This window comes from Balaenoptera physalus (assembly GCF_965194825.1).
Source record: "Balaenoptera physalus genome assembly, chromosome: 16".
NCBI lineage: Eukaryota > Metazoa > Chordata > Mammalia > Artiodactyla > Balaenopteridae > Balaenoptera > Balaenoptera physalus.
The window spans coordinates 67,088,732-67,102,781 of record NC_138898.1 but is presented as its reverse complement, the minus strand read 5'-3'; the positions used below and the strand labels follow the sequence as shown (position 1 = coordinate 67,102,781).

The 14,050-nt window shown below is 43.8% G+C and overlaps 1 pseudogene across 1 annotated transcript in view; it reads left to right on the top strand.

The window, feature by feature from the left end:
- The window catches only part of LOC309644891 (transforming protein RhoA pseudogene), a 41,182-nt pseudogene extending 27,170 nt beyond the window's left edge, over positions 1-14,012 (top strand). Inside the window, exon 2 of the transcript in view lies at positions 1,150-14,012. The product of the transcript in view is annotated as a transforming protein RhoA pseudogene (transcript). The remainder of the gene's footprint in view (positions 1-1,149) is intronic.
- The last annotated feature ends 38 nt before the right edge of the window (positions 14,013-14,050 follow it).

Below are 14,050 nucleotides of genomic sequence, written 5' to 3'. Positions count from 1 at the left end.
GGATCTTCCCGGACCAGGGCTTGAACCCGTGTCCCCTGCATTGGCAGGCGGATTCTTAACCACTGCGCCACCAGGGAAGCCCGGTACACTCTTCTTACAAGGTGTTTTGACACTCTGCCCATTGAGAAGTGTGGTCTGTGTTCCTTTCCCTTGAATCCAGGTGAGCTTGAGACAACCATCAAAGTGACACTATGTGACTTTCAAATCTAGGTCATAAAATGTGAAAAGCTTCTGCCTGATTCTCTTAGGATGTTCACTCTTAGAACCCAGCCACCATGCCATAAGGAAGCCCAAGCAGCCCACAAAAGGGCCCCGATGGAGAGGAGCTAGGATCCCTGGCCCAAATCCCTGACTGAATTCCCAGCTGTCAACCAACACCAACTTACAGGCCAGGTGAATGAGCCATCTTCGAGAGAACCCTCCAGAACCTTGATAACATCAAGTGACAGAAGCCGGACACAGAAGGCCACGTTTTGTATGCCTCCACTTATATGAAATGTCCAGATTATGAATATCTACAGAGACAGTAATAAAAGAAATTTTCACATATTGAGATATAGGGAAGTCATTCTGGCTTATACATGCGTTAACTTGAATTTTATGCTAACTAAAATAGCCTGTTTATGGCCCAGCAAACATACATTGTACATCTGCTTTAATTATTAGAGAAAAGGACACATTGACCAAAAGAAAAGAAGGTCCATGTTAAAAATAAAGATTAAATTCCTCTCTTCCTGGATGCCGATGCTGGTCCTCCTTTGATGATAAGACTCCCTTCCCAGGTGCCAAGGTCATGCTGACTTGCGGTATACATGCTGACCTATGTGTTTTTTTTCTTTTTCCTTGAAATATATCCCTTACTTATTTAATGTTCTTTGTTCTGACAAGATATAAAACTGTGCTGGAAACCATGCTTCTCTGGAGCAGTTTCTCAAATTAACATAAATTAATTTACTCTCCAATCCCAGTCAAGGTGCCCCAGATGACACCACGTGGAGCCCAGACTTGCTGTCCAGGTTGAATTCTGCCCAAATTGCAGATTTGTGGGCAACATAAATGACTGCTGTTGGTTTAAGTCACTAGGTTTTAGGATAGTTTGTTACAGAGCTTCTGAGACAGAAGCTTTCCCTAACCACCTCTCCATTCCAGGGCAGGTCCCCCGTTGTCTCTGTATTTTTTTTTTATTGTAGTACCTCTTCAGTTTGTAATTACATATTTGATTAATTGCTGTCTTCCCTATTGGCCAGCGTGCTCTGTCACTGTGTTTAGCAAGGACCAGTTCCCAAAGGTGTGTGTACTCATGGTGTTTGAAAACTACGTGGCAGATATCGAGGTGGATGGAGAGCTGGTAGAATTGGTTTTGTGGAACACAGGTGGGCAGGAAGAGACCACCTGAGGCCCCTCGCCTACCTGGATGCTGATGTTATACTGATGTGTTTCTCCACTGAGAGCCCTGATAAAGGGACATTTATCAGGAAACATCAGACATTCATCAGAAAACATCCCAGAAAAATGGACTCCAGTAATCATTTCTGTCCCATTATCCTGCTTGGGAGAAGAAGGATCTTTGGAAGGATGAGCGCAGAAGGTGGGAGCTAACCAAGATAGGCAGGAGCCGGGAAAACTAGAGGAAGGCAGAAATATGGCGAACAGAATTGGAGCTTTGGGGTGGTTGGGGTGTGCATTAAAGACCAAAGATGGAGTGAGAGAGCTTTTTGAAATGGACATGAGAGCAGCTCTGCAAGCCAGATACAGGAAGGAAAAATCTGGGTGCTTCGTCTTGGGAAACTGTGCTGCAAAGCACAGCCCTCATGCAGTAAATTTCGAAGAGCTATTTATTAATCTTAGCGGCTGATTACTGGCCTTTTTCATTTATCTATAATTTATCTAAGATTACGTATCAGAAGTCATCTTGCTATCAGTGTTTAGAAGTCAACCGTGATTATCGATGATGTCCAAACCATCTGGCCTGCCAGGGTTCCTCTGACATCGCTCTAACAGCCCTCTGCTCTCCCATCTGACACACCAGGCGCTAATTCAAGTTATAACTGTGGTGCTCCAAGGACAAGGGTGCTTCAAGGACAAAGGACAACACTGCCTGAAAAAGTGTCAGCGTTACACCCCCTACCGGACTCTTACTCTCCCTCCCTACCATGTTGTGATGGTTATGAAATTCCTGAGCCCACCTGGGCGATGCCCACCTGGGCAGCGGGACCTGTCCCAAATAAGGAAAGGCATCTGCCCTGTCCCACTCCCACCCTACAGAAGGAAAGTATATGTCCCTCGACCAATCAGTAAACGAAATTTTCACCTCTGACCATTCCTTTGTTTTCTGGCCATAAAGACTGATCAATAGCACATGTTCGGGCTTGAGTCTCCCAGACTACTAGGAAGTCAGCCTGCTGTTCTGGCAGTGACCCTTCCCTCTAATAAATTCTATCTTCTTTACATTCTGCCTTATGTCTGGAAATTCTTTTCCAACCCGCGTTCAGACCACGACAATAACTATAAAGTGGTTATAACTGCTTTATAACTAACATGTCCTGCCTATTGTCTGTCAGCTGCAAGGTATTCTGGTGAGTCACCGCTGCAGAGCTCTACTCCTAACAGATTTCACTGGCCTAGCTCTGGGGTAGGCATCCCGTTTTTGAAGATGTGCTCAGCCAGAAAGGCCCAAGTCCATGCAGCTGTGGCAAAGTTACAGTTCCATGGTTTCATGTTAGTTACCTTATAGTTACTTTGTAATTAGTGCCACTGAATGTACATCACCCCAAATAAATGTATCTAAAAATGTATTTTTTTTCTTTTTGTATAACTGGATTTCCTAGTACTGATATTTGTCATCCCTGCTGAAAGTGTCTTTTTTTTTTTTTTTAAAGAAAGTGTATTTGAAAATAAAATCAGATGAAAAATTCATTAAAAAAATTTCCGTTCTGTCAGTTTCTCTAGTCAAAGATGGCCGTCTCAGTCCCCGGAATGTGTCTCATTCCGCCCCACACAACCCAGTACCCCTGGCCCCGGGCTGGGCTAAGTAAATTGGAATTCGGTTTCATGCCTGAGGCACTTAAACATTTCAGAAGGTGCTGTAACCTGCCTCACCTGGGTGGCGGGGTCTGGCTCTGGTTCACAATGTCCCTTTTCCTCACCCTTTCAGGTTTCCTCCCGTCAGTTCTCTTGGGGGGCATTCAGTGTCTATCGTCTCTCCAGCTGACTAAACTGTTTTTCTGTATCTGTTAATATTTTTCAACTACTAATCAAATAAAGGCAGTTTTCTAAAAAACTGTGTTGAGCGCTTATCATGCATTAGCTAATTTGTAGCCAACATCCCAGGAAGTGGGTATGATTAGTCTCCTTTTGATGGATGGGAAAATCAAGGCTCCGAGAAGTAGAGCAATTTGTTCAAGGCCATGTAACTATCCAGCATTCACACCCAGTGCTGCATTTTAATAGAGCTTGTGTAGATAACCAGGATCCTGCAATGCTGTCCTAGGTGGGAAATCAGAGTTGCAAGGGTACCACAGATGCATTTGTAAGAATGTTATCAAGAGCCAATACAGCAGGGTGATGGATAGAGATGTCACCTTGCCTGACTGAGCTTTTGCTTTGCTTTCGCAGATTCTCTTTGGGAATGAACTTCCTGGATTTTGTGAAAGCTGCGTCTTTTCACTCTCCTTGGGAATACCTCTTGAATCCACAATGAAGCCATAAAAAGGCTTATTGGGTTGGGTGGCTGTTAAGAAAACACTACTCGCCAGACAATGGATCCTTTGAATTGGAAAAACTTCTAAACTGACAATTTTCTCATCTTCAAACAATTGTCTCATTGGTACCCATGAAAAGACCAAACTAAAAAGTGGATGCAAAGAAATATAACACCCAGCCTTTGGGACTCTCTTAATAAGATGAAAGAACAGAAATTAAATTTAGAACAAAATTAAAAACCAAATCTAGCATAAATTCCCCCTTTCCCTCCCTCTTATACACACCTTATCCCCAACAGCCTGTCCTTGATCCTCTAGAAGATCTTTTGGATCTATGGATTCCTGGTCTAAACCCCCATCCCCTTTCACGAAGGAAACAGGTGGCCAGAACTTTTCCCAGGCCCTCCTGCAAATGACCAGGAAGTAGCTCAGCTGGAGGCTAATAGTCAAGATTTGATAGGTATGATATTAGAGGCTGTCTCCTCTAAAGAGAATTGGCCTAAAGTTGAATTATGCACTCAGAAAGATGGAAAAAATTTAACAGCAATTACCGTAGACTTCTGATAATAGACAAATACACTCCAAAACTCTTAGGAGTAAACTTGCATTCTCTCTATGTCCCTTGAAGACGTAAACCTTACCTTGTCTTTGAAATGTAAATACTCCAGGAGGTATCTAAAACCATGCCCACACTTGCTTGAGACTAAAGAGAGAGGATATTTTATTTATTTATTTACTTTACTTTTTTTTTTTTCCCTCGAGGCTTGCAGGATCTTAGTTCCCTGACTAGGGATTGAACCCGGGTCCACAGCAGTGAAAGTGCTGAGTCCTAGCCACTGGACCACCAGGGAATTCCCTAGTTTATTTTATTTTTGAGGGCTTTTAAAAATACAAACTGCTGGGGACTTGCCTGGTGGCGCAGTGGTTAAGAATCCGCCTGCCAATGCAGGGGACACGGGTTCGAGCCCTGGTCCGGGAAGATCCCACATGCCGCGGAGCAACTAAGCCCATGCACCACGACTACTGAGCCTGCCCTCTAGAGCCTGAGAGCCACAACTACTGAAGCCCGCGCGCACTAGAGCCCATGATCCACAACAAGAGAAGCCACCGCAATGAGAAGCCCATGCATCGCAATGAAGAGTAGCCCCCGCTCGCTGCAACTAGAGAAAGCCCTCATGCGCAGCAACGAAGACCCAATGCAGCCAAAAATAAATAAAATTTTAAAAAATTAAAATTAAAAAAAATAAAAATACAAACTGCTAAAAGGGCTCTCTTGCCCAAACTCTAAATCATAGCCTCCTTAAGATTACAGCTGACTCTTGAACAACATGGGGATTAGGAGCACCAACCCTCCAAGAAATCAAAAATCCATTTATAATTTTACACTCATCCCTCGATATCTGCAGTTCCACATCCACGGATTCAACCAACCATAGATCATGTGGTTCCTGTGCAGGACATGCAGGTCCATGTCTAAGTGGACCTGTGAATTGAAATACACAACCTGTGTTGTTGGAGGGTCAATGTACTTGTCAAGAGCAAATACAAATCTTCAAAACCTTCTCCACAACTATTACCAAAAAGCTTTAAAGCAGGTAACCTTCACTTGTTATTTTGTCTAAAAGGGTCTATAAACAGCCTGCTTTGGTCATTTCTTAGGTCCTATACCTGTGTGACCTCCGTATGTACAAAATTAGATTTGTTTCTCTCCTGTTTCTCTCTCTTATGTCAATTTCATTATTAGACCAGTCAAAAGAACCCAAAGGGGTAAAGGAGAAATTTTCCTCTCCCAAACAGCTGTGTGACCTCTGTGACCTCGAACAAGGTACTTGACCCTTCTCTGCTTCGGTTTTAGTGTGTATCGTCTCACAATGATTGGAGCTCAGAGAGGACACGGAAGCCCTAACTGAGATAAAGACTAGGAAAGTTGGGGGAGATTTTGGACAAGACAGCATCTTTATCCTGCCTTCTTTTCCAGCATGAAAACGTCCTTATTGTGTGGATCTGTAAGTTCATTATAACGACCACACATCATAGGTTTGTCTAGCCCATCTGGAATATCAGATAGTCTGTCCACTTGTTGTATGAATGAAACAGGAAACCCTGTGAAACCGAGCAGGACCCTGTGGGGCTCCCGGGTACAAATCCTTTCCGTGTCCCCCGTTTCTTGTTTGTAGGAAATAAGCTTCATTCAGTCTCCTTGACCTTCCCTGAGTTCCAAAAGGGCAGATATGGGAAGGGAGGGAATGCAGGAACAAGGGAGGAGCAGTCAAGAAACAATAGTGCAGCCTTGGGGCAGCGTCCTGGTTCCTCCTCGAGGAATATAACAATATCTTTGAGTTCTTCTGCAGAATTATGGCCCCCACATGGGTAGAGGATGGTAACTTCAGGCTGAGCACAAGATCCTTGGAGTACCACCCTGTTGCCTCACCAGCAACCAATCAGTAGAAAGTCACACACCCTGCAGCCCTCACTCCAAATTTTGCCTATAAAAACTTCTCCCCCCAAACAATTGGGGAGTTTGAGGTTTTTGAGCACAAGCCACCTGTTCTCCTTGCTTGGCCCTGCAGTAAACCTTTCTCTGCTCCAAACTCTGACGTTTTTGGTTTGTTTGGCCTTACTATGCTTCAGGCACACAAACTTTGTTTGGCAACACTTAGACTTGGCATCAGACTGTTTGAATGGTCAGGTCTCAGTCCAGCTGTCTGACCTGGGCAGGTCACTTTGCCTCCTGAAGCCTTGTTTCCTCATCTCATCTTTAAAGCAGGATAACAATAATACTTACCTCCTGGGATAATGTGAGGATTCAATTACATGATACATGCAAAATGTCTCACACAGTGTCTAGTAAGAGGCAAGTATTTAAAAAAATAAGTCACTCCTATTTTTAGCACTGTGCCCAGTGCAACAATATTGCAAAAAAAGACAGTAGCTGTTTTCCTCCTTAATGAACCAGAAAGAATTTGAATTCCCCTGGGATTCAGACCCATCCCTTTGACTCAGCAGCTTAGATGTCAAAAGTCTCAGGGGCTGTGAATGGCTTATGTACAGGCGTGTCATATTTTCAAAAGATGCCTTGACTTGTCTGTTGAGGATACCATTTCTATAAAGTAGCTGTCTCCAATTTGTAAAACTCCATCTGCACTCCCCACCTCACCCCCATTCTCCAGACAGCCTTTCCTGCAGCTCCTAAGAAAAGGCACCCTACCAGGAGGGAGGTGACTAAATCTTGGTAAGGGACACTTAACTCTTTTGATCTCAACAAGCAGCTTTGCTCCAGCTGGGATCCTCTGATAAAGCACATCAGCAAGATTTACCTCAAGAATTCCTTAATCCTTAGCCCTCTTGGTAAACAAAGCATTTGTTGAATTTATTGCTCATCCATCCCTCCAAAAATGTCCTGTTGGCAGTGGCATGAGAATGTCATTTTACCTAGCAGATTCATTTTACTTCCTCTAAAGGACTTACATTAATTGCCACTGCCTCTTCCTACCCCCAAAAATTCCATTTTAAAATATTCTACATGGCAACGTTCCAATGTGAGAACTATGTATATGCCACAGTGCAGAAATCAGGACCTATGATCTCCGTGGGTTCCATTTTCTTAGTCCCTCTGGAGGAGAAGGGCTGGGCTGCAATCCCCACTCCACCACTCATAGTCAATTGTTGTGGGTCAGTTACTTCTCTGAGTCTCAGTTTCATTTGTAAAATGAGCCACCTTGCAGGACTTCATTCATTCAGTCATTCTACAAATATTTGTTCTACCAGAGAGGAGCAAGGTAGGCAAGGTTTCTGTCCTTCAAAGTAGTCCAGTGTGGGCACCAGACGTGAAACAAAGAGTCTCAGTCCAGCCTATGTAGGTGGCTCTGCCATGGTGCTGGTGTAGGGTGGGGGAATTCTGGGGCATTCTGTGGATGACTGTGACTTTACATTCCTGCCGCTCTCCAGGTGCAATTCAGGGAATGCCCTAAGCTCTGGAATTGCTGAGTGATGAGTCATCAGAGAACCGGGGGAAGGTAGGGGACCAAGGGCAATTGGAGCTACCCCTGGTCTCTGGGATTGAGTGGCAGGTTCCCAGAGAAGCCGACTCGGATAGTGAGATTATTAGGAAGTGAGATTATTATTAGGGAGGGCTCTTGGGTTCAACACCTAGGGAGGGGGATCGGGAGAGGGGAGGAGGAAGCTGGGTCCCAGAAAGGCCTCAACCTACCACAGGAAGCTCTGAAGTTGAGGGGTTCCCACGGAATTGTCCCAAGCTGGGGTGCAAAGTCTGGACCTTTATACTCCAGCATGGACCAGACACTGGAAGTGGTCTGCCCTCAAGAAGGGGCATGACCTTGAGCCTTGGTTGGGGGACCAGGTGGGGTGCATCTCTATTTGGAAGCCTTCTCCTATCTCTGTATCCCTTCCTTTTCTCAGCCCCTCCCAGCCCCCAAAATAGATCTGAGAAGAGAAACCTATTCTAGCCAGAGAACATTTAGGAAGAAATGAGATATAAACTGAGATCTGAAGAATGAGTGGAAATCAACTAGGAGGGAGAGGAGAGAGCAGGAAGAAGTTTTCAGGCTGAGGGAAGGGCATATGCAAAGGTCCAGTGGTAAGAGGGGGAGGCAATGGGAGGGGCAGGGAAGAAGTGCCTCTCATTCAGGATAACTGAAAATAGCTGAGCAGGGGTCAGTGGACTTGAGGTCGTCTGCCATTTACCTGAAAGTTACATAAACTCTCTAAACCCCAGTTTCTTTATGAAAGGGGATGATATACCTGCCTCCCAGTTTTTTTTGTTTTTTGTGTTTGTTTTTTGGCTGTGTTGGGTCTTCGTTGCCGTGTGAGGGCTTTCTCTAGTTGCGGCGAGTGGGGGCTACTTTTTGTTGCGGTGCGCGGGCTACTCATTGCGGTGGCTTCTCTTGTTGCAGAGCATGGGCTCTAGGGGCTCAGGCTTCAGTAGTTGCAGCACGTGGGCTCAATAGTTGCGGCACGTGGGCCCTAGGGCGCGCGGGTTCAGTAGTTGTGGCTCACGGACTTAGTTGCTCTGAGGCATGTGGGATCTTCCCAGACCAGGGATAGAACCCGTGTCCCCTGCATTAGCAGGCGGATTCTTAGCCACTGAGCCACCAGGGAAGTCCCAGTATTTTTAGGATGACGTGAAATAACATGCACACAGTAAGGGCTTATAAATGTTGGTTGCTCTGTTTATTATTAATGGATATTGCTCTGAAAATAATAATGGTCCATTTGTTAATAATATACTCTTTGCCTAGAAAAATCATAGAACAAGAAGTCAGGAGTTGGCAAACTTTTAATTAAAGGATCAGATTGAGTATTTTATGCTTGTGGACCCCATTACAAGTGGTCTCTTACAACTACTCAACTGTTGTAGCATGAAAGCAGCCACAGACCCTACATTAGAAAGTGGCGATGGCTGTGTCCTAATTGGACTTTATTTACAGAAAGAGGCAGCCAACCCCAGAAACCAGATTATTAAAACACCAAAGCAAGTCTCTGTGGTTCGAGAAGACATTTCAGGTCCTTCCTCTATGTACCCTTCCTTCCCTCATTTGGAATGCTCTCTGTACCCATCAGTTACATATATTGGGTTGGCCAAAAAGTTTGTTTGGCTTCTCTGAACGAGCTTTTTGGCCAACTGAATATTTGCATCAGCGTGCAATATTACATAATGATAACAAGCAAAAAAGTGAGCTGCAACAAAAAAATTCCCATTTTGTCATCATAAGAGCTCGTGAATTCAGATTCCATGAAGTTCATGAGCTGCCATTTATTGCACTTGAGGTGATCAGTTGCAATGATCCTGTGTCAAGAAGCTGAAACTGCTCATTGCGATGATGAAGAATCGTTCAAGAACTCTGCATTTCCTTCAATTGTCCTAGCTTGGTTTAACCCAAAAAGCAAAATCTGAGACAAGGAGTTATTTTGGAAATAGTTTTTTGTGGGGAAGAATTCTGAGAAACTGGAGTGGGGGGAAGTGTGACAGTGAACTTGGGAAGAAGGTGAAATCAGTGCAGTGGTGAGTTACTGAGCTGGTTACTGCTCTGTGCAACTAGGGCTTAATCCCACTGGAGGCCCTCTAGGGAACTATGTAGAATATGTCTCATAAATGTCCACCTGAGACATGGATTATTCACTGGCTCCCATTGGTCAAGGGAGGTGTTACTTACCCCCTGCCCCACTTCAAGAATTGAGCATGTCAAGATCCTTAATGTGGTCAAAAGGAGGGCTATCAAGTTTCACCTGCACACAGCTGGTTGTGCACAGTAATGTATACACATAATTAAAAATTTAAATCAAAATTACTCTGTGGATTAAAGAATGTCTCTCTCTGACCACTGACCCCTAGCTATCCAGTCTTCCCCAGGGGCAATTTTTGTTTGTATTTTCTCGTATATCTTTTCAGATGTGTGCCATGTATAGCTATTGCTGAACCAGGTTTGTTTGCCTGATGTGCCACAAGCCAAAATGCTGAGGTGCCAAGATTTGCAGCAAAAAAAGGGTTTATTTACAAGGTAGTCAAGTGAAGAGACAGGAGAACAAATCTCAGATCCACTTCCCTGAAGGCGAGAGGCTTGAGATATTTATGGGATAAAGAAGAAGGATGGGACTTCCCTGGTGGCGCAGCAGTTAAGAATCCACCTGCCAGTGCAGGGGACACGGGTTCGAGCCCTGGTCCGGGAAGATCCCACATGCTGCGGAGCAACTAAGCCCGTGTGCCACAACTAACTGAGCCTGTGCTCTAGAGCCCGTGCTCTGCAACAAGAGAAGCCACCTCAATGAGAAACCCGCACACTGCAACGAAAAGTAACCCCCGCTCGCTGCAACTAGAGAATGCTCGCGTGCAGTGACGGAGACCCAACGCAGCCAAAAATAAATAAATAAATTAATTAATTAATTAATTAATTAAAAAAAAAGAAGGTTGGTCTTAGATATGGGGAAAGGTGATTGGAGGTAGGGAAAAGGTGAGGTAATCACTGTTCTACACAGACATATCTGAGTTACACGCTTTTTCATGGGATGTATGTTCAAAAATGGAGGCACTTAGCACGATCTGAGGGTGGCATTTCTGGCCCTCTGACATCAAAAGGTTATTCATCAGATGCCCGCACAGGCCCAATTTTAGGGTTGGTGGTCCCAAACAGTCTTAGCCTGATTGAGCTTGAACAAGACACAGCTGACTCCAAGTTCCTGGAAAACAACTCAGGCAAACATCTTATTGTTTAGGCTTCATGAAGCTTGCTGCGTATGCAATTTGAACAAAATAATTAAGGCAAGCTTGCCTAGTGAAGGTGGGCTACAAGCAGAGGGGTTTTTAAGCAAGCTGTTAGATAACCTCAAGAATTTCTATTAGTGACCAGTTTCTGTTAATCCTATGAGGCACAGTTTCAGGATGAGTTGGTTTGGGTTTTTTTGACCCCAAGCTTCCCTCTCTTTATTTTTATGTATTAATTTTTTTTATTGGAGTAAAATTGCTTTATAATGTTGTGTTAGTTTCTGCTGTACAATGGAGTGAATCAGCTATATATATACCTATATCCCCTCCCTCTTGGACTTCCCTCCTCCTCTTTCCCCCCATCTAGGTCATCACAGAGAAGGATGAGCTTTTTAATTATATGGAGAATGGTTTCATAGGTAAACAAATAGTATTTTCCCTTTCTTTAGACCATCGGTGACATACTTCACACAGTCTCCTGGACCGTGCTTTTAAAAATTTCTATCTATGCATCTTTCTGATAATTACATATATATGTTTAGAGCTCCCTCTTCTTTGGAATGACTGCATAGTATTTCATTTACCTTAATTTACTTAACCAATCTCCCTACTGATGATATTGTTATTTCCAGTTATTTTTTAAAACTCAAGATGATTGAGGTATACATGCAGTAGTGTACAGCTCTATGAATTTTGATAAACCTATACAATCATGTAGTCACAACCGAGATGCAGAACAATTTCATCACTCCAAAAGCCTCCCTAGTGCATCTTTATACATAGTCATCCCCTTCATTCATCCCCAGCCCCTGGAACCACTGATCTGCTTTCTGTACCCTGTCCAAAAGGACTTTCCTTTTCCAAAATGTCATATAAATGGAATCATACAGGATGCAGCCTTTGAGCCTTGTTGCTTTCACTAGGCACAATGCATTTGAGATTCATCCATATTGTTGTGTGTATGAGTGTTTGGTTCCTCTTTATTTCTGAGTTATATTCCATGGTACAGATATACCACAGCTAGTTTATATCCATTCACCAGTTGGAAAACATTGGGTCATTCCCAGTTGGGGCAATCATGAATAAATCTGCTATTATTGCATACTAGTTTTTGTGTGGCCATAAGCTTTTATTTCTCTCGGGTAAACATCTAGGAGTGGGATTACTGGGCTGTATGGTAACTGCATGTTTGACTTAATAAGTACTTGCCAAACTCATTTCCAAAGTGACTGTACCACTTTGTCTTTCTACCAGCAATATATGCCAATTCACCCGCATTTGGTATTGTCATTGTCAGTTGTTTATATTTCAGCCATTCCCATAGGTATATATAGATTTTTGTCTACCGCAAACAGTGCTACAATGAATATTCTCATACACATATCCTTTGTAATCGGGTATGAGTATACTGTAAGATATATTCTTAGAACTAGAATTGATGGGCCAGAGGATGTAAAAGGTTGTTCAGGTATGCCAAACAGCCTTCTGAGAAGGTGGGGCCAGTCTCCTTGCCTACCAGCTAGGTATAGCATTGGGTTGGCCAAAAAGTTCGTTCTGGTGTTTCCGTAACATCTTACGGAAAAAACAGAACGAACTTACTGGCCACAACTCAATAATACCTGTTTCACCACATCGTCACCAACACAGTGTATTACCCAATATCACTACAATTTTAAATGAGATTTCACTTTAGACGACTGCTCTATGCATATCTATCTCATAGGGTTGTTGGTGAGTACTTAAAGTAGAGCTTTTAGAGCAGGGCCTGCCACCCACAGAGTAGCAATGGAGGTTAGTAGTTATTGCATGATTACCACTATTAATCATTATTATTTGCCTCTCTCTCTCTGAGTTCCTCATCAGTATATTCACAAACGCTTTTCTCCAAAGAGCTCAAACATTCTGCCTACGGAATTTAGTTAATCTTTGTAAATCTCTTCAGACGCTGGCTAGGATTTCAGGCACTGTGGGTTTTACAGAATAGGGAAGTGCGACAGGATAGCACCGTTCTAAGGTTACAGAACAGATCTGTGTCCCACGAGGTCAAAATGAATCGAGTTTGGAACAGGAATGGGTTCCTCTAGGTTACAATGGCTGTGAAGCTTTTTTTCACCACCATCCACTTTAAGAAATACACCAGGAACCAGAACACACATATAGACCTGAAACAAAAGTTTCAAAAACAATACTTCTATGTTTTCTATTTGTTCCATTCCATTTCATTGAAAATATGTTCACTGGGATATACTAATAGATTTCAAAATCTGCTATTGGGTTAAGACTAGTAGTTTAAAAGGCAGTGTTCTAGGTCACAAATGTTGACCTTTCTGGAAATACAACTGGAATCATAGAACCTCACACTCAGTTTTGGGTACATTATTCCCTTGTTCCTTTTTCTTCATTTCCTTGGGATGCTAGAGCTTATTCGTTCATCAATCATCTTCACAAATAGCTCTTGGATTCCTTATGTGCACTGCCCAGTATTAAGCGCCAGTGGAGAGAACAGGCTTTGAAGAGCAAGAGGCCTGGATTCAAATCTCACCTCCACCATTTGCTGGTGACCTTGGTTACGCCTCTGCAGTCTTCAAACACTCAGTTTCCGCCTTTGTGAAATGTAGTAGTAATAGAGAAATCAATGTCAACGCGTGTAAAGCACTTATAAGAGTGTCAGGCTCATAGTAAGCCCTAATACAGTGGTTCTCAAGGGGTGATCCCCAAGACCAGCAGCATCAGCCTCATTTAGTAACTTGTTAGAAATGGAATTCTCGGACCTCACCCCAGATTTACCGAAATCAGAAACTCCAGGGGTGGGGCCCAGAAATCTGTTTTAACAAGTTCTCCAGGTGATTCGGATGCATTCTCAAGTTTAACACCTGGTAACTATTAACAATTAGTACTTGAGGCTGCAGAGATGAGCAGTGGGCAAATCATGAAGGCTAAAGTTAAGCCCTAGGGTGCCAGCAGGACTCCTGGTAAGGTTCCGACCGGCCTCAGTCCGGGCTTACCCTCCCTCCTCTCTCAGCAGGGCCCGCCTAGAGCACTCGCTGATTGGTAGGGTCTCTCTGGACCGTCACCACCCATCCAACCACGGAGAGCGTAAACGAAGAGGGGCGGGACTAGGCGCGGCGAG